General features: G+C 44.1%; 1 long non-coding RNA gene across 2 annotated transcripts in view; it reads left to right on the top strand.

Moving 5' to 3' along the window:
• The window catches only part of LOC128340981 (uncharacterized), an 87,339-nt gene that overhangs the window by 14,300 nt on the left and 54,588 nt on the right, over positions 1–18,451 (top strand). For both annotated transcript variants that reach the window (XR_008314123.1, XR_008314125.1), the window contains exon 2: positions 4,608–4,697. This is a non-coding gene — a long non-coding RNA (uncharacterized LOC128340981). The remainder of the gene's footprint in view (positions 1–4,607; positions 4,698–18,451) is intronic.

The raw sequence follows: 18,451 nt of genomic DNA, 5'->3' as shown, positions 1-18,451 counted from the left end.
CCATATAATAATAAAGGGTAGACCTTGGTGAGAAATAATTTGAGAGCGGCTGGAATACAAAGAGCCCCCTTTGTAAAATAAAAAGATCTAATTAGGTGGGCTGAGGCTTGGGCGTTCTGCACAATATAATTTAGATGTGCCTGGCGCTGGCCCATGAAGTGGAAGACCACACCCAGGTACTTAAATATTTTAACTTGTTCCAAGTAATGTCCAGTCATTCGCCATGTATGGCGTTTGGGGCGCTTGGCAAAAACTAACACTTTAGTTTTTTGATGATTGACTTCGATGAGCTCTTCAGCACAGTAGGAGCTGAGCAATGAAAGGGCCCGTCTCAATCCTATTGGTGTCAGGGATATAAGGAACATATCATCGGCATACAACAAAATGGCAAGATGTTTATGTGCCAGTTTTGGGGGGGGGCGTTAATCGAGGGAACGCTCATGATAGAAATAATAGAGTTGATATATATATATTAAATAAAATGGGGGCCAAAATACAGCCCTGCCTTACCCCTCTGGAGGTGGGAATTTCAGCCGAGACTTGGCCTGTGTGTTCAGGCGGACTCTTAGGTGGGTGTTCTCATGAAGCTTGTAAATCAACACTAACAAGCGCTTATCCAAAGATAACTCATGCAGCTTTGTCCATAGTCTTTCTCTAGAGATTGCATCGAAAGTGGCTTTCAGGTCTATAAAAGCTGTGTACAGGGCAGAGCCTGGCTTATTGGAGTATTTCTCTACTAAGTGCTGTAATATAAATGCTTGCTCCGTAGTGGACCGCCCTTGGCGGAAGCCCGCCTGTTCAGGGGCAAGAACATTATGGGATTCCACCCAGTCGGTAAGCTTAGCCAAAAGGTGTCTGGCATATAATTTTGAAATAATACTTAATAAACTTATAGGTCGGTAATTTGATGGATCAGTTCGACACCCTTTTTTGTAGATAGGAACTATTATCGCTACACCCCAATCAGAGGGGACTTTAGCAGTACTATCTATATATGTGAACAGGGAGGCCAGGACAGGCGCCCACCAATCCAGATTTTGATCTCAATATTAATACAATCCCTGTCCGGGGCTTTAGCAGGTTTGACTAATTTTATCAGCTCTTCAATTTCTGCGCAAGTTATAGGGGGCCAGCTAGGGAGGGAAGAAATATCTATGTCCAAACTATAGTTTGAAGAATCAACCCGCCTATATAAAGAGTAGAAATGGCGCTCCCAAACCTCATGAAAGATGAGGGGAGAGGGGACCACCGAGGATCTTGCCAGAGAGGCCACATGAAAACAATTTACCTTCAATACACTTCTGCCAGTTAGAACAATTACTATCAGTTAGTAATAAGGAAATCAAGCCAATTAGAGTTAAATTTATCCTTAGCCATGCGTCTAGCATAGCTAACCAAACGCTGGCTAAAATTCTAATTAACCCAGCCTCTAATCAACAATGATCCCTTCCTCTCCAGGCAACCCTTTCATACAACCAAAGGAGAATTTGCCATGTGTGCAGGCAGTACAGGGTGGGCAGATTAGGGAAACACTGGGACCAGAGACTACAGACAGATCTTCACTCTTGTTCAAATTTACTGGGTTTGGACCTATGTTGTGGCATATGCAGATCAGCCACTATGGGGAATCATGGGAGAGGTGAGCCCCGATTATCAGCAATCCCAGGAGAATAGGGTCACTGTGCCAGGCAAAAATATACATGGATATGTTCCATTGGGTGGCTGGACTGGCAGAATCCAATGGGTCCAATGGGCAGCCAGTCTGGTTGCTTCTTCATGGCAGTCACCAAGACAGAGAGAGGTATTGCAGGGATACCCATCCCCATGGCTTGCTTGTGGGCATCAAGCTGGGCATCATCACCAAGCTGGGCATCATCTGCTGTCTGCCTGCATGTTTGTCTCCATGGCCTTTCACTCTCATGAGAAAGTGGTCCTTGGGAGAACATCACACATTATTAGTGATTCTGCCTGATCCCCATGTACCCCTGGATGGTTCTTCTCATGAGTTGTGAGTGGGTCTCTACATGTTCTTCCATTCTCATGAGCATCCATCCATCCATACTCATCTAGGAGCAACCTCTCCTTTGACTGGAGACAATGCTGCTCCTGCTGGATGGTTCTTATCATGAATAAGGCTAGGGACCTCATAAGTTAATCCAAGGGGAAGGGGCTGGGCCCCGCTTCCCAAATTTTATTGTACAAAAAACCGGGCAGAGCCATTAGAGAATTCTACTGGGCTGCACAATTCATGCTGCCAGCGGTATTGCATGTGCTTGTGAACATACTTCTTCTTCAATTTATTTTTGGTGAACAAGTCACATAGTTCCCATCTTGCCATTCCATCCCCTCTTTCTTCTGTGTGCCAGAGGGGGGAACAAGGGACACAGTGGGAAGAGGGCATCCCCCCATGTGACTTTGCCATTTGACAGACTTAGAAGCTTGGGATGGGATGTGGCGGCATCCTTTTTGCCAGGAAAAAGCTTGAGTACCTCGGAGACAGGGAGCAGGGCAAGTGCTCGGAGAGGTGGCCATCGAGAATGGCAGGCATGGAGCAGGCGTGTTCCTGGGTGGGTCTGGGCCACCCTGTCTATGGTTTCAGTTCCAGAAACAGCACAAAACCCCAGTCATGAGGGCATCTGTATTCAGAGGTAATGCTGCCACCCGCAAGCCTCAGGTTGGAGTGGCGGAATTCATTAGAAACTGAAGGTTCAAATTGGAGTTTGGCAAGGGAAATCACAGGTCGCTTGGGGTGATTCCTACCTCTGCCCCATTAAACTCTGGTTTGGCATTATATGTGAATGAGGCCACTGAATCAATAGCCCTTTTAATTTGTTATAAAGTTCAGGAGGGCCAGTTGGTGAAGGGAAGGGGAGATGAAATGGGGTGGATACTTGGAGTCACCAGAGTGTGTTGGTCCAGGGGGACTGCAAGTGGACTCCAAATTGTCTTATTCACATGATGGTGCTCCATGGACTTAATATCAGTGTAGGGCTCATATGCAGAGAAAGAATATTCCAGGACCTGTGAATAGGTTTCTACCTCCCTCAGGTGCAGAACCTCAGGGACTCTATCATCCTTGGGACTGAGCTCTGGTCCCACCAAGCACAGCCCACTAAGCACCTTTTCCCTATAGCTGTCATTGTCTGTTGATGCAGGTGCTGGAGAAACAACAGTCTAGGAATTGTAAATTAATATCTATTTACCTCCTGAGCAGAGTCATAGAGGCCCTTTCATCACCAACACACTTGGGGACTGAGTTCTTTTTTCTTTTCTTTTTCTTTCTTTCTTTCTTTTTTTTTTTTACTTTGAGCTGAATGGGAACAGGCTACTAATGTTTAGGGGGGAAAGTGGTAAGCCACTTTGAACTTTTAGGATCTTACTAGGGCCACAATGTGATAAATGAGGTGTCAAATTGAATTATTTAAAAAATAGATTTGCATAAAAAATAGGAGTGGTTGTGCCCATGAACCAGAAAAATATAACAGAAGAAAGAAATACTGCTTGTGGGAAAGCAGGATAATCATGGAAGCCTGCACAGAATCAGCCAGATCAGGATCTGCCTTACCTCATTTTCCATGTTTAGTCAGTGCAAGCTAATTTGTGAACTCCAATCTCTGGGACCTCAATACAGCTCGGGCCTGACTCGGGCCTGGTGCAGTGAATGGAATCTTGGGCTGGACCAGGAAGACCTGAGTTCAAAACTCTCTCTTTCCAGTGAATGACTATGGACAGGTCATTGTCTTTGGCCCCATTCGCACGTAACACAAAACCACAGTTAAAAGGGGCAGAGGTTGGAATTCCTGTAGTCTGAATGCGTAAACCGTGTTTTCATGGCAAAAGTAACCTGCAGTTTCTGGAAGTTGCTGAACCACAGTTGGATGAACATCTGTGATGCGATTCATGGTTACAAAAATAACCACGGGTTTTGCAAACTCCGGTTTCACATTATGTGTGAATGAGGCCTCTTAGTCTAGCCTTCCTTCCTGGGCTGTGTGATGATAAATGGGGTGACCCCTTGTATGCTACCCTGAGTTCTTTGGAGGAAGGATACAAATGTGATAAATAATAGCATTGTGTCATAGTTTCATTTTGTGAGCAGAAAAGTGGATTGGAGTTAGAGTAGAGGAAAGGGAAATATTTAAGACACAAAGGATTGTTCCAGCAAAGTAAATTTAAGACACCCTTTTGCATTTCCCAACATTTTCGTGCTTAACCCAGCACGCTGACATCTCTTTAACACCTGTGATTTTGTGAATATTTAAAACAAAACCATGCATACTTTCCCATCAGTTTAAACACACTGCACTATGCCAAATACACATTGAATTTCAATTAAAACAGCATGCACTTTCCAATAGCTGCCTTTGATTTCATGCTTTTGTGGCTCTAATGCCTTTGCTACTGCAGCTTAATTAGCGAGTGCACAATGTTCTAACAATGAACAGACAAAAAGAGGTTGACATTAGCTAGCTTTTCATCACATTTCACCCCTCCCTCCCATGCTGGGAGGGAGGGGTGAAAATAGATGACTGCAATACAATTGGCCATACTAGCTGAAAAGGTGAACCAAACCAGAACTCTGCATTTTCATTCTGCATTTGACCTAGGAAGGAGGACAGGAGACAAAGGCTGGATTAAACAATGGCTACTCCTGATGAATAGGAGCTAGAAACATGGCAAGATTAAAGACAGTAAAGGTAAGGAGCTGCCATAGCTCAGTGAAATGTTCTGTATTCAAAAATTTCCAAGTTCAGTCCCTCAAATATACATATAAGTCTCAAATATACATATATACCTTTCCTCAAATCAACTATTTTTAAAGCCATCTCAGTGCTGGCCTTATATTCTTTTTCAAAAGTTACTGGCTGACATACAGAGCAAGTGTCCACTGGTACAGAAAGAGAGCAGCTTAACAGAACTTCGCAACTAACTGCACCAGTGCAGTGGTGAAATGGCCATTTTTGATTACCTCCCCTTCCCTAGAAAGTCCTCTGTGTCACCCAAAAATATGACCCTAAGAGCTGCAGCTGCATTTTCAGTTGGCACAGAGGGCATCCTTGCTGTAGGCCAAAATAAAAAGAGAGTGGAGGGAAGAAGGAGGGAGAAGGGAAAGGGGGAGGTCACAACCACCATCACCACAGCCTTCCGTGACTTATTGTGCTCTGCTCAAATTCAAGGTGAGCATTACAGCAGTCATGAAATTTCTTCTTTGGCTTCCATTTTAATCTGAGATGGAAAAGGTCCTACCTTCTGGTCTATTTCTAACACACCTCTAAATCCCCTCCCCACCCACCTTCCCACTTACCTTCCTTGCTGCCCCAGTGGAAGATGTGGGCAGAGGGGCAGCTAGGTAATTTTGGACCCTGTACCTAATGAGCTTACCAGGGCGGGGGAGGGGGGTGCAGCATAAGTATCATCTCCATGTCATCACAAACCCACAGGTCTGGGCCAGAGTGCATTTGGCGGTGGAGGGACTACACAACCCCCAAAGGATCCATACATCTTCTTGATAATTCACCACAAACCCACAGATCTGGGCCAGAGTGCATAGAAAGAAAGGAAGAAAGGAAGAAAGGAAGGAAGGAAGAGGACATAGCTTTTTGACTATTCACAAACTAACTGAGGCACAACACATGTCCTTTGCTCCACAGTTCAAACACAAAACCAACTTGGATATAAAATTAGGGAGATAGTTCTATGTCTTGGCCACGGAGGAATTCAGACGGTGACTGCTGAGTATGTGCATTCAATCAGGCTAAGAGGAAAATGCTAGTGGGGAATGTAGCTCCTATTTTTAGGCTCTTCGCTGTCAAAGGTGGTAAGCCTTTTAGGAAGAAGGTCTCCTGGGAAAGCACAATGTATATTAAGATTGTGATATCTATGAAGTTAATAAATATGTCTGCGCTCGTGCACCGTGCACTAGTACTCTCTCACATCAGCTGTTTTCAGTCATTTGATAACAGAGTACACTGTACAAGGAGCACAGGAGAATGACCCCTCTCCAGTGTCAATGTGCTCCATAGCCATGCCCCTGTTATCCCGGGCTTCAACACTTGCCTCTGTCTGGAGACAAACACTCCTGTTTCCCCTGTTCCCATGGACAGTGGACTCAATTATGAAATAACTGAAGAAGCCTATTATTAATGGACCATCCAGTGCAAACTTGGATAATGTCTGATCATCTCTATCTGTCTGACTGTCTGTCTGTCTATGCAATTTATAAACTTCCCCAAACTTCCCTCTCTGGGGAAGGTTGGAGCCACGGAAGGTTGGAGACAGGCCTATAGTTGCTTAACTCTGAGGGATACAATGCAGGCTTCTTCAGAAGAGGTCTAATGATTGCCTCCATAAGTAAAGGAGACATCCTACCATCCCTCAGAGAAGCATTTATCATCTCTACCAGGCCTTCTACAACAACCCACCTGCCAGGTAATATAAGCCTTGTTGGACAAGGGTCAAGAGAACTGGTGGTAGGCCGTACCACTCCAAGCAGCTTGTCCACCTCCTCAAGAGTCACAAACTGGAACTGATCCAGCCTAACCACATAAGAGGAGTTGCTTGATACCGCCGCATCAGGCACTTCAATAATTGTGGAATCTGCATCTCAATACGAGAAATTTTGTCCACAAAGAATGCATTAAAAATGTCACAGCAGGTAATTGATAGGGGTATGCATGAAACCGGCTGGTCCAGTTTGGTTAGGGTCCAAAATGGACCTGAATTGGACTAGGCCAGTTCGGTCTGGCATCTCCATGAACCTCCCCAATTCAGTTCAGTCCAGGGGTGGGTGGGTTCCACAAACATTTCTTTTTTAATTTAAGGCCAGGCCATGCAGAGGCCCATTGGGCATATGCGGTGGCCTCCAAATTGGCTCTCAAGACGGGGGTGAGGCCCAGAACGGTCCAAAGACCACCTGAACTGGGTGATTTGAAACATAATGGTGGATGGAGGGGGAGAGGGAACCTCCAGAGACCCCCTGCAGCCTCGGAGAAGCTGACCTGGAGGGGATACATAAAAAAAAAATTCCAACACCTGTTTGGGATCAAACCTGTTCACAGATCTCTAGTAATTGATTATTCCAAATTCTGATTCAGGGAAGGAGGAGCATGTATGAACCCACTCACAACCCTGAACAACTCCACTGGATGAAGTGAGCTTGTGGATACAATACGAGCAGGGGGAAAATCACATTTTTGCTACACATATTGCCAGAGCATAGGTCTTCAAGTGCTCTGACTTAATCTGTTGGATTTGAATCGAGTATTTCTCCACTTGCCCTCCAGTTGAATGCCTTGCTGCTTCAACTCCTGTAGAACTTCTGTATACCAAGGGGCCAGTTTCAAAGGTGGTCAGAGAGGAAGCTTAGTGGTCGTGTCTACTGCTGAAAAACTGCTGGATCATCTCTATGCAATAATAATATATGCCAGCCTATTAGGTGTGATAGGAGGATTTTTGTGTGATATGACAACTAGATGTTCTCATCTAGTATCTACCCTACAAACATTTTTTTTTGCTAAATCTGTGTGGATTTTGTATTCCGATGTGGCCTTTCTCACATGTTTTCCCATGGGGGGAAATGTTTATATCAGAACCAGCCTTTTCCTTACAACTGGGCACTAACGGACTGTAGGAAATTGACCACTTCATTGTGTACTTGAATTGAATTGTTCTCAATAAAACATTAGTGCTTTGTTTTACGGTATCTGCAGTGGGACCATCTTAAAAGGTCCCTATTCCATATAATTGTCAGCTAATGGCATGGGGATGTGAGTGTAAAGATTACATTACCTGGATCCTTGGGCTTTTAAGGTCTCAGGAGGGGAAACCTCAGAAAATGTTAAAATTCATGGGATATAGGAAGTTATCCCGTAATTTTAATCTTGCACATTCAATCAACACAGCTGAAGAGAAGACCTACACCGTGCACAAATTGGTCTCCATTTGCATGCACAAATGTGATCAAATTAGGTTTGAGAGGAGCGCTGCACGTCCCTATAGTTAACATAAAGCAACCTAATATTAGCGTTGGAAGTATAAGTCACAGAAAAGATGTAGTCAAAAACGGCAGTACTTCTTAGGATTTTCAGATCTTGTGATAATGTCAAAGTGGGTCCTGCAACAAAATGTTGCATCTGCCCAAACCTAATGCCTACCTCAGCATACTATGAACTGTTAGGGGCTTAAGCAGAATCCTCCCCACTCCACCCATCAGGGTTGAATTTGGTCCCCCACCCCACCACACCAGCCCAAATACAAGCATTTGTATTTGGCATTCTCTGACTGACCACAGTTTTTTCCCTTCACTTTTTCTTTTGATTTACAAATTTGTTTATTTCTGCATACCTAGGGAGTCCTCCAACCAAGTCGGCAACACTCCTTTACTTTGGTGTGGCCCTGTCTTGCTTCCAAATGTATAAGGCACCCAACTACTTAGGTTTGTTATGATATATAATGCATGATACGCACATCATCTATTTGTCTAATCTTGCTATCCAGTCCAACAGGTTCTTGTGGTGCGGGGGGGGAGGGCTTGAAGCAAAACAAACAAAACCCCCAACTGGGAAGTATTTTCTTTGGGGAAAGAAAGAGATGAGAAATTACACTCCTCACTGGGAACATTTCACTGGCCATATATAGTCTAGTGAGAAGTTTTTCACCTGCTACAACAGAAAGCATGGAGAGAGAATCAGCAGAAGAGGGATACATTAAAGGAAGTCCTTTTGCATTAGTAATGCCAACTCTTATCTAATTATATGAGAAGTGGAGGTTTCTAGAAAGAGGTTTGGGAAAAGTGGGAATCTATTGGGAAATACTAAATTTGAGCTCTTCCATCATATTTGTTATAGTTCCAAAAATCTATTTTCCAAGAAGCAATAAGTTCCTCAGTATAGCCCTGAAATGGTATCACAGTGTTGGCCACACAGCACCAAGGAGAAGACAGTATATTACAAAAGAGCAGCAAGGCATAAACAAGTTGAATGTGAGTCTAATGAATGCAGGGAGGATACATTACTGATTTTCATGAAATCTTGTGGGGGCCTATTTGCTACAGCTCGAATCTCCGATAAACAGCTTGTTGCAAATATAGTCCTGGTTAGCACAAGAGTCTGAAGCAAATTTGGAGGAGGAAAACCCCAAATTTCTTTGCTTTCGCATTTGCATGTAACGTATGGATTTTAAAATTTAGAATTGTAGAATTAGATTTTGACTTTCAAAATGCAATTAATCTCAGCTAGTATTTTCTTTTAGTTTCAGTAACATTCACTTCAGTCAAATTATTTGCCTTTTTAAAAAAAATGTGTTTTCTTATTTCTAATGGATGTGGTAAACATTCTTTTATCCTTTCCTTGCATAATTTGGTTTCTGGACCTATTATGATGGTCATGAAGTCTCTCCTATGAATTCCTTTTAATTCTCGAAAGGACTTGCTGGGTGACTTGCAGAACTGAGGACAGTGAGGGTCAGGGTGACTGAGAGTTGCAGAGTAGAGATGTGCACAGAACAGGATTTGCATTTCATTCTGAGCTCAGAACGGAATGCAAATCCCTGGAACATTCCGTTGAAACAATCAGCCAAACTGGTTGTTCTGATGGAATGAGCTCAGAATGTTTCAAGTGCTGAGAATCTCCTTGCTTCTTGGTTGGCTTGTTATATATGAAATATGATAAATGGAATCTACCCAGTGAATAAAGGGGACCTTCAAGGTTTTGACATAGGACTTCAGTTAATGCAGCCTAAATGGGATTATTTTTATTCAGCTTGTAGTAGCATATCATTTCTAGTGGGCAAATAGGCAGGAAAAGTGGGACAGTTTTAAAGAATGACAGCAATGTGTGGAGTATGTTCCACTGAACACACTCCAGACATTGCTTTCATTCTTTAAAACTGTCCCACTTTTCCTGGATGGATTTGCAAATTCTTGCTTTCTCATAATTCTCAATTCCTTCAACCTCTCAGCACTGGTGGGAGTGGGGGGGGGGCTTGGGAAATACATGCTGCCTCTCATAAAGAGTCATAAATTTATATTCAATATTTGTAGCAACGCTACTGTAATCTCATCAGGATTAATTTGGAACTTTTCCTGCATATAGACTTCACATTTCCCTTTGCTGGATTTCACTTCATTGTTAGCAATTCCTTAAAGTGGTTAACAGCTTGAGTCCAGGGAATTTAAGGGAGTGCCTTCTTTGTCATGCTCTCTGCTGCTTATTAAGATCATCTGGGGAAGTCTGGTTACAGTTGCCACCAGCTCCTTTGGGGGCAACTCAGGGCCAGGCCTTCTCTAGGGCTGCCCCAGGGCTTTGGAATGAGCTCCCTGTCAAAATAAGAGTTTCTCTATCTCTGGCTGGCTTTAAAAGGGCCCTAAGACGCACCTGTCTTCTCAGGCATTTTGGTTATAATTTTTTTAAAAAAAACAAACACCTGTTTCCATTGTAGTCTGTAAAACTGTTTTAATTGTTTTTATTCTGTTTTTATGGTTGTGGTATTTTTAAATCCACATACACCCTGGGGATACACATACCAGACAGTCTGTAAATATGATAGATTGATCTGATTATCTTTTCCTTAAAAACATTTGCTATCTCTCTGCTTTGTATAATCCAGTGGAGTGGTCATTGTTTGTTTCTCTCTTCTCATTGAGCTCTTGGGCCTTTAACAGCTAAATGAGAGGGAGGAATGAGCAAATGCAGATTTTCCTTGCAAGAAGATGCATTGATGGGACAAGCTGGGACATTTCTGCCTGTCATACAGCTGTTAAAGACACAAGATTCCTGCCAGAAAAGGATGGCAAACCTAATGATCAGTGAATTGTGTAAGTACACTGCCCACTTCCTCATCATCATTAAGAGGATGCAGCACACTAGCCCAAATCCAAGACTGATTGTAACACATCCCTGCCATTATAATTAGTTGATGTAGTATTGCATAGAGACTTTGTTGGTTTGAGGGGGGTGTTGTTTTTTTGGTGGGGTTTTTTTTTTAGCACTGACCCCATTATGCTTGAAACCTCCTGAAGGGATTCCATATTTTGTTCTGTTTCCCAAGCCCCATGCAGCACATTTCGGCAGGAAATCAAATGTTAGTGAGTTCTAGTTTTTCACTCCTATTGCTTTGATTTTTCCTTATTGTTCACATTGCAGGAGGGCCATACACAATGCTGCAAAGTATCCTGAGGTGTGTAGTCTTAAATCTGCAGAAACAGTGGCAATATATGCCCAATCCGTTACACTGCACAATGGGGTTTGTAGTGTTTGGGCACCACAACAACTTTATTGCTATTGAGCATGGGTATCTTGCTCAAATCGGGGTCTCACCAGAAACTGCAAGATATGGCGGGATTTCAGGAGATGATTCAGTCTGAAAAGTTATTTCAAAAATAAATATTTGCATCAGGATTTTGAATCATCAGAACACAATATTTGACTTGAATGGCAGGTTTTGTGAATTTTGCTGGCATATTTTTAGGGATAGATATTGGGTGAAGGTAAAGTGTGCCATCGAGTCGGTGTTGACTCCTGGCGACCACAGAGCCCTGTGATTGTCTTTGGTAGAATACAGGATGGGTTTACCATTGCCATCTCCCGTGCAGTATGAGATGAAGCCTTTCAGCATCTTCCTATATTGCTGTTGCCCGGTATACGTGTTTCCCATAGTCTGAGAAACATACCAGCGGGGGTTCGAACTGGCCACCTCTGGCTTGCTAGTCAAGTCATTTCCCTGCTGCACCATTGTTTGTTTGTTTGTTTGTTTGTTTATTAAATATATATACCACCTAGTATAGAAATCTCTAGGTGGTTTACAGAATTGAAACATAATATAAAATATTTAAAATCCATTAAAAGATTTTTTAAAACCATTATAGATAAAAACACACATTAAAATTTAAAATTTGAATAGGTATGTCTTCGGGGTCCTCCTAAAAACAAACAGAGAAGGAGATGCTCTATTTCATCAGGGAGTGCATTTCAAATCCCTAGGGCAGCCAGAGAGAAGGCCCAGTCCAGAGGCACCACCAAACGAGTTGGTGACAACCACAGCTGGACTTCTCCAGATGATCTTAATAGATGACAGGGTTCATGACAGAGAAGGCGCTTTCTTAAATACCTTGGACCTAAGCCAAGGGCTTAGGGCTTTATAGGTAATAACCTATAAAGGGCTTTATAGGTAATAACCAGTACTTTATATTTCGTTGGGAAACATATCGGCAGCCAGTGCAGTTCTTTTAGCTTCAGTGTTATATGGTCCCTTCTGGTAAACCCAGAGACCAATCTGGCTGCCACATTCTGTACCAATTGTATTTTCCAAACTATGTACAAAGGCAGCCCCACGTAGAGTGCATCACAGTAGTCAAGCCTAGATGTTACCAGCATATGTTTCTCCATTTTAAGGTCGTTTGTCTCCAGAAATGGACATATCTGGTGTATCAGCTGAAGGTGATAGAAAGCACTCCTTGCCACAGTCACAACATGAGAAACCAGGAAGAGTTTGGGATCCAGGAGCACTGCTCCACTACGAACCTGATGTTTTAGGGGAGTGTAACCCCATCCAGAACTGGCAGATTTAAATCATCTCTCAGATCCCAACTCCCTACAGACAGTAGCTCCATCTTGTTTGGATTCTACTCTAGCCTGTTATCCCTCATCCAGCTCAATATTGCCTCCAGACAAATACTTATGGGTGTGTGTGTGTCATGCCATTTCCTGATGAAGTTGGTATGGAGAAATAGATCTGGGTGTCATCAGCATATTGATATCATCCCAGATCAAACTTCCTGACAGTCACTCCCAGCGGTTTCATGTAGATGTTAAAAAGCACTGGAGACAGTATGGAGCTTTGTGGAACCCCACACTTTAGCTCTCGCTTTTCAGAGCAACAGTCTCCAAGTGACACCATCTGGAATCTGTCAGAGAGGTAGGAACAGGACTACTGTAAAACAGTGCCACCCAATCCCACCTCCTTCAAGTGACCTAGCAGGATACCATGGTCAATGGTATTGAAAGCCGTTGAGAGATCCAAAAGGATCAGCAGAGTCACACTCCCGCTGTCAATAGCCAGTTGGAGATCATCCATCAGGCCGACCAAGGCAGTCTAGAGCCATTAGGTGGCTCTAGATATTGATGCTGTTCTCACGATCAGCCAAAACCTGGCTAGGGGAGCCTAGCCCGATTTCAGATTATCGTGGGAGCCACCGGGCTCGCAGCCAAGCCTGGTTGCCTCCCGGTGGTTAACCCGCCTAAGTACCCCTCCCCTTAAACTGGGTTTGCGGAGCAAGCGCAAAAGCCGTGGATCAGGTTTTTCTGCTCCGCACTTTTTCTGGTTTTCCGCTCCGCAAACCTGGTTTTTCTGATCCGCTGCTCCACACCGTAGCTACTCATGAGTAGACCCCTGGAGGGGAGGTGAAAAGCTGCCTCCCGGCTCCAGGGGTCTCTCCAGTATGCCCTGCGCACTCGCACAGGGCATACTGGAGCTTCCAGGGGCCACACGGCCCCCGAACTCCTCAGCCCCCGCCAGCTCCGTCACGGAGCCGGCAATTGTGTTGGTGGCCAATCTGGCTGCCCAGGGCTCCTGCCCTGCTCATGTGCAGGTAGAGCGAGAGACCCAGCTCGTTGAGTAACACTTTATCATTAGCAAAGAAGAGCACAAGCCCTACTGAGAATGAAGGCCTTGAATCATGGTCAAATATTGAGCCTCTGCACATCTCTCATCTTAAGATTTTTTTAAACAGAAAATTTCAAGGATGTCATCCCCACCACACACTTGGTCTAAATTCACCTTGCACTTTGCTTCCATCCAAAAAAGCAAAGTTGCATTGGCCTTTTGTGACTGAGCTCTCTTTATTTTCTGTTCACATCTGTCAAATCAATGCCCTTCTTTACTCTGAGATTCACACTGTCTTAAAATCAATATGACCAGGTAAAGTTGTGAGACACCATTTTCACAGCTGCCAAGAGATACTAAACTCCATTAATATACTCTTTTGCCACATCTAATCCAAGCATTAAAAGTAGCAATCATGAGTATTCAAATTTACCCTCTGTAGAAGGGCTGAAAATACCCACCACAGCATAAGGACCCAGGTAGACTTCGAGTTTTCGTTTGAAGTATGGTGAGGAATAACAGAAGAAAAATGCAGGGTTAATAATTCATGACAGATGCTCTCTAGTCCTACTCAGCATGAATCCAGGTTGGAATCCAGCTGCAGAAGAATTGTTTCTGGACCAAAATACGGGCAAACCCGTTATTGTGTTTGCATCATGGCAGAGCCAGCTGGGAATGTTCTCAGGCAGCACCGAGTTCTCTGCAGATGTTCAGAGGACTCCGGCACATTGGCAAGTTGATGATGTCATAGACATGACAATGAACTGGAGTCTTGCACATCTGCATAATGATACCTAATGGTCATTGCAAGCTCAGTTTTAGAGTCGAGACCGAAGCCAATATTGAGTTTAGATATCATAATGCACTCGACAGTTTTTGGTGAGCTTTGAAAGGTTTTCCCAAAACCACATTTAGGCAGTTTCATTTAGGCAGAACATTTAGGCAGTTTCACCTTTTATCCCTGATCATCACACTCTCAGTAATTAGAATTCATCTACTACTATCTCCAGGGCAAAAACAATTTGTTATCTTGGTAATAACTAAATAAACCCTAAAAAAGTAGGCCTGTGTTAGAATCACAGTGCAGGTGCGAGGCTGAAGCTGACAGATAGCCACCTAGTTGGTTCATGCTCTTAACCACCACCTTATCTCTTTGATTAAATACGGTCAGTGACATACTGCTGAGTCAAACACAGGCAGTGGAGCACCTGCCCGTGGTGCTGCATGTGTATAACCACTGTTGGGCTAGGGTGGAACAGAGTAGGTCTGCTCCAAATTAAAGTTGCACAAATGCAGTTGCACAACATAATGCCCATTTTTCCCCATTGGGTGTCAAATTGTGAAACGTCTTTGCTCAGTTTTAAATCGGAGTGGAACTGCTCTGTTCTTCAACAGCCATGACCGCAGTCATACACACACAGCAGTGCGGGTGGTGTTCCAACCACCCGAGTTTTGCTGTGCAGTATGTGAGCCACTATAAATAAAATCCAGAGACACTAGTCACCTACTGTGCTGTTGCACAGCCCTAAATTGTTCAGACTTCCCAGAAACTATATCTAATTTGCTCCCAACTTGCTCCTGCTCCCATAGCTCACCAGGGTGCTATGGAATTTTCCACTACACAGAACTTGGTGGCCGAACCCTCTTTAGATACAGTAACAAGACAGCATGACCCACATTCTTAACAGCAGGGGCCATGTTCTTGGAATTACCACAGATTTCTAGCAAGGGATGCTGGCTGTCCATGTGTGTTTGGCAGAAGATAAGTTTGATTCACAATCTGGTAGGGATGTGCATGAAATGCTTCATGCATATCCCAGGGGGTGGGGAGGGGTACTACCTGCTCCTCCGGTGAGCCACCCCTGCCCTGCACTGCCCCACTGCAGCACTGTTGTTCTTGAAATCTAACTTGAAAGCAGCAGCCATGCTATTGTCCCCTTTAAACTGCTGCGCCGATGGGATGCTGCTCTCAGCAGCCCTCATGTGGCATCAGCATGCAACAGCATGCTGACCACGCAGATGGCATCGGCGCATACGTTGTGCGAGGACTGCTGGGAGCAGCATCCTATAGGCTTCCAAGTTAAATTTCAAGCATGACAGTGCTGAGATGGGGGGGTGGGGGAGGCAGCAGCAGTTCACCAGAGGAGCAGGTAGGACCTATCTGCCTCCTTTTAAAGGTACCCTCCGGCCCATGCTGAAATGTTTTGACTGTAGGAGGTGCTGAAACGATGTGGCTCCGAAGAGGCACCAAAACTATTTGAGCACATCCCTACAATCTGGCTCAACAAAAGGATTCTGCCACTGAACACAGACCCTTCTGGAATAACCATCATATTACCTTTAGAAGCAGAACATAGATAATTGCTGATATTTTTCTGCAGTAAAAGATTGGGAATCTGATCTTACAGTTCTGAAGCATTTCATGAAATAAATGCTGATGTAAAGTCAGTGCTTTGACTGAATTTCTCAGCACTGTGTTGCCATTGTGCACCGCCTGTTGCCAGGCATGTCAGGTTGTGTGGGTGATACACATTCAAGAAGTCTCCAAGGCAGGATATTTTTGGCCTTTCCTTTTTATTTCAGATTACAAGCTTCCATTCTAGCTCTGTTCTTTCTCCAACTTAGCCAGTTGTTATGGTTGTTACACTGCTTTTCAACAAAAGTTCTCAAACTGGTCTAGATAGTAAAGGGAATAAGAATAAGATGGTTCCCTGTCCCAAAGAAGTCTAGTCTTTCCCTTCTGGTTCTGCATGCCTAGTCTTAAAATACTGTAGACGGCCAACCACCCAACAGGCACCAGTTCCAAAATGCAGTTGTAATCAAAATATCAACTAAAACCAAATTTGAAGTAAACGTTGGGGTTCTTCTTCACTTCAAATGGCTGAAGAATTTTGAAGGACACCAAAAGAGTCTTGATAAGGGAGGAGCAATTTCTCAGGGGGCTTCTGTACATCCCTGGCCCTAAATATACTTTGAAATACTATAAATTTATATGTAGATCTATGTTGTTAGTGCTTTGTGATACCTCTAAAGAATTTTGAGGCTCTGCACACAAGAGCCTACGCAAGCAGCCATGGCTGACACACGATCAAAATAACGAGGTTAATGGAGCACTCTCCCGCGAGCCTGGTGGTTCCAATGATCACTAGAAACAGGGCTGGGCTCAGGGGCGTAGCAAGGTTGGAGTGGGCCCAGAGACAAGATTTTAAAATGGGCCCCCCCACCAAAGTCCAGGGCCTCCGCACACCCCAGGCCCCCAAGGATTTAAGTCTGATATTCCAAAATAAGTATGCTGCCTGCAAATACATTTCACTGAATACACACACACACATCACAATATATAGTGATATACATTGAGTACTATACATTTGTATTACTTTTAATGCCTAGAACACACTAGAAAGATGAATTATTAAAATGGGCCCCTCGCTGCAGATTAGCAAAGGAGACTTTCAACCATGCAGGGTGAGCCTATGTTTGTTTTCCCAGAATTCTGAACAAATTCAGTCAAGTTTGATTGCAGGAGGTTTTTCACAGGAGGCTTTTAAAGCCCTTTAAGACACATCTCCTCTGGAATGGAGGTGCTGCATTCACATGTTGGCCAGATTTACCCTGAAGTCCCTGCAAATTATTGGGGAGCAGTTCACACACAAGAAAAATAAATAAAAGCACCACACATGCTTCACAGTTCTCACTCAGACCTTCTGGGTTGCAAAACAACTTGAACATAAGTGCATTTATAAATGAATGAATGAATAAATAAAATTAATAAAATACTGTTCCAGAAGTTTTTGCAATTTTCTGCCATGAAACAAGCCACTTATAGGACTTTTTAGATAGTTTTTTTTAAGTCAGCAAATTTTCAAAGCTGTTTCAAAATAAATATTCAGAGACTTCTCGGTCCCTCCCCCCCCCATCCAAGCCCTATGGCAAGCAGATCCCTATATATGGGGGGGGGGGCGGGAAAGGTAACCACAAAAAGGAGTTCACACTCTACCTGGCAAATGCTGGTCTGGGTTGAGCAGGGCAGCAAGAGGTCTTCTGCTGCAGAGAACACTCTGGCTGCCTCCTCCTTCCTAGCTTGCTTGGGCCCTACTCGAGTTCAGGCTTCACTGCGGCCTACACGGAGGCCTCCGTGGAAGCCCCGCCCACCCGCCGATCAGCTGAGAGGCGGGAGAAAAGGAGCTCTTTGCAGCTTGGATTGCGGGCCAGCAGAACAAGCAGGAGAGATGGCGAAGAGGGCAAGTGGCTGAGAGGCTATGGGGCTGGGCAGGGGGCAATGGGGAGTCACATGAGGTGCCCCTGGGGTGCCCCTCCAGGCAGTGGGGCCCCCAGACAACTGTCTCCCCTTGCCCTATCATTGTTACGCGCCTGGCTGGGCTCCTGTAGTCTGGTTTCTAGTGATTGCTGGAATAGCTTTGTAGCCTTGCTATTTCAGTGGGGCTGCACCTTAAGTAGGAAGCAATCTGTATAAGTCTTCCTAGGTAGCACATAAAATATATGACTTGAAGGAATGAGATATATATATATATATATATATATAGTTGTTTACGAATACCAGTTATATCAGCATCATGACTCCAGAATTTCCTCAGGAAGACAAAAACTGAACTGAGAAACTAATGAGACAGAACAGAAGCATGTCCAGGTATCACAAGAAGCTGTCAGAATGATTGAGATCTGATATCATTATAATTGGATCCATGATGTGTGTGGTAGGGATGTGCGAGCCAGCTCAATTCAGACTGTGGTTTGAATTGAACCAGACTGGTTTTGCGAATCTGAATTCAAAAACAGACCAGTGCTGGTTTGAACCAGACTGGTTCAGACTGGTTCAGGGGCCCACTCATAA

Source organism: Hemicordylus capensis, chromosome 1, assembly GCF_027244095.1.
Source record: "Hemicordylus capensis ecotype Gifberg chromosome 1, rHemCap1.1.pri, whole genome shotgun sequence".
In the NCBI taxonomy this organism is placed as follows: Eukaryota; Metazoa; Chordata; class Lepidosauria; order Squamata; family Cordylidae; genus Hemicordylus; species Hemicordylus capensis.
The sequence above is the reverse complement of the archived record's forward strand: the minus strand, read 5'-3'. Positions and strand labels throughout refer to the sequence as shown.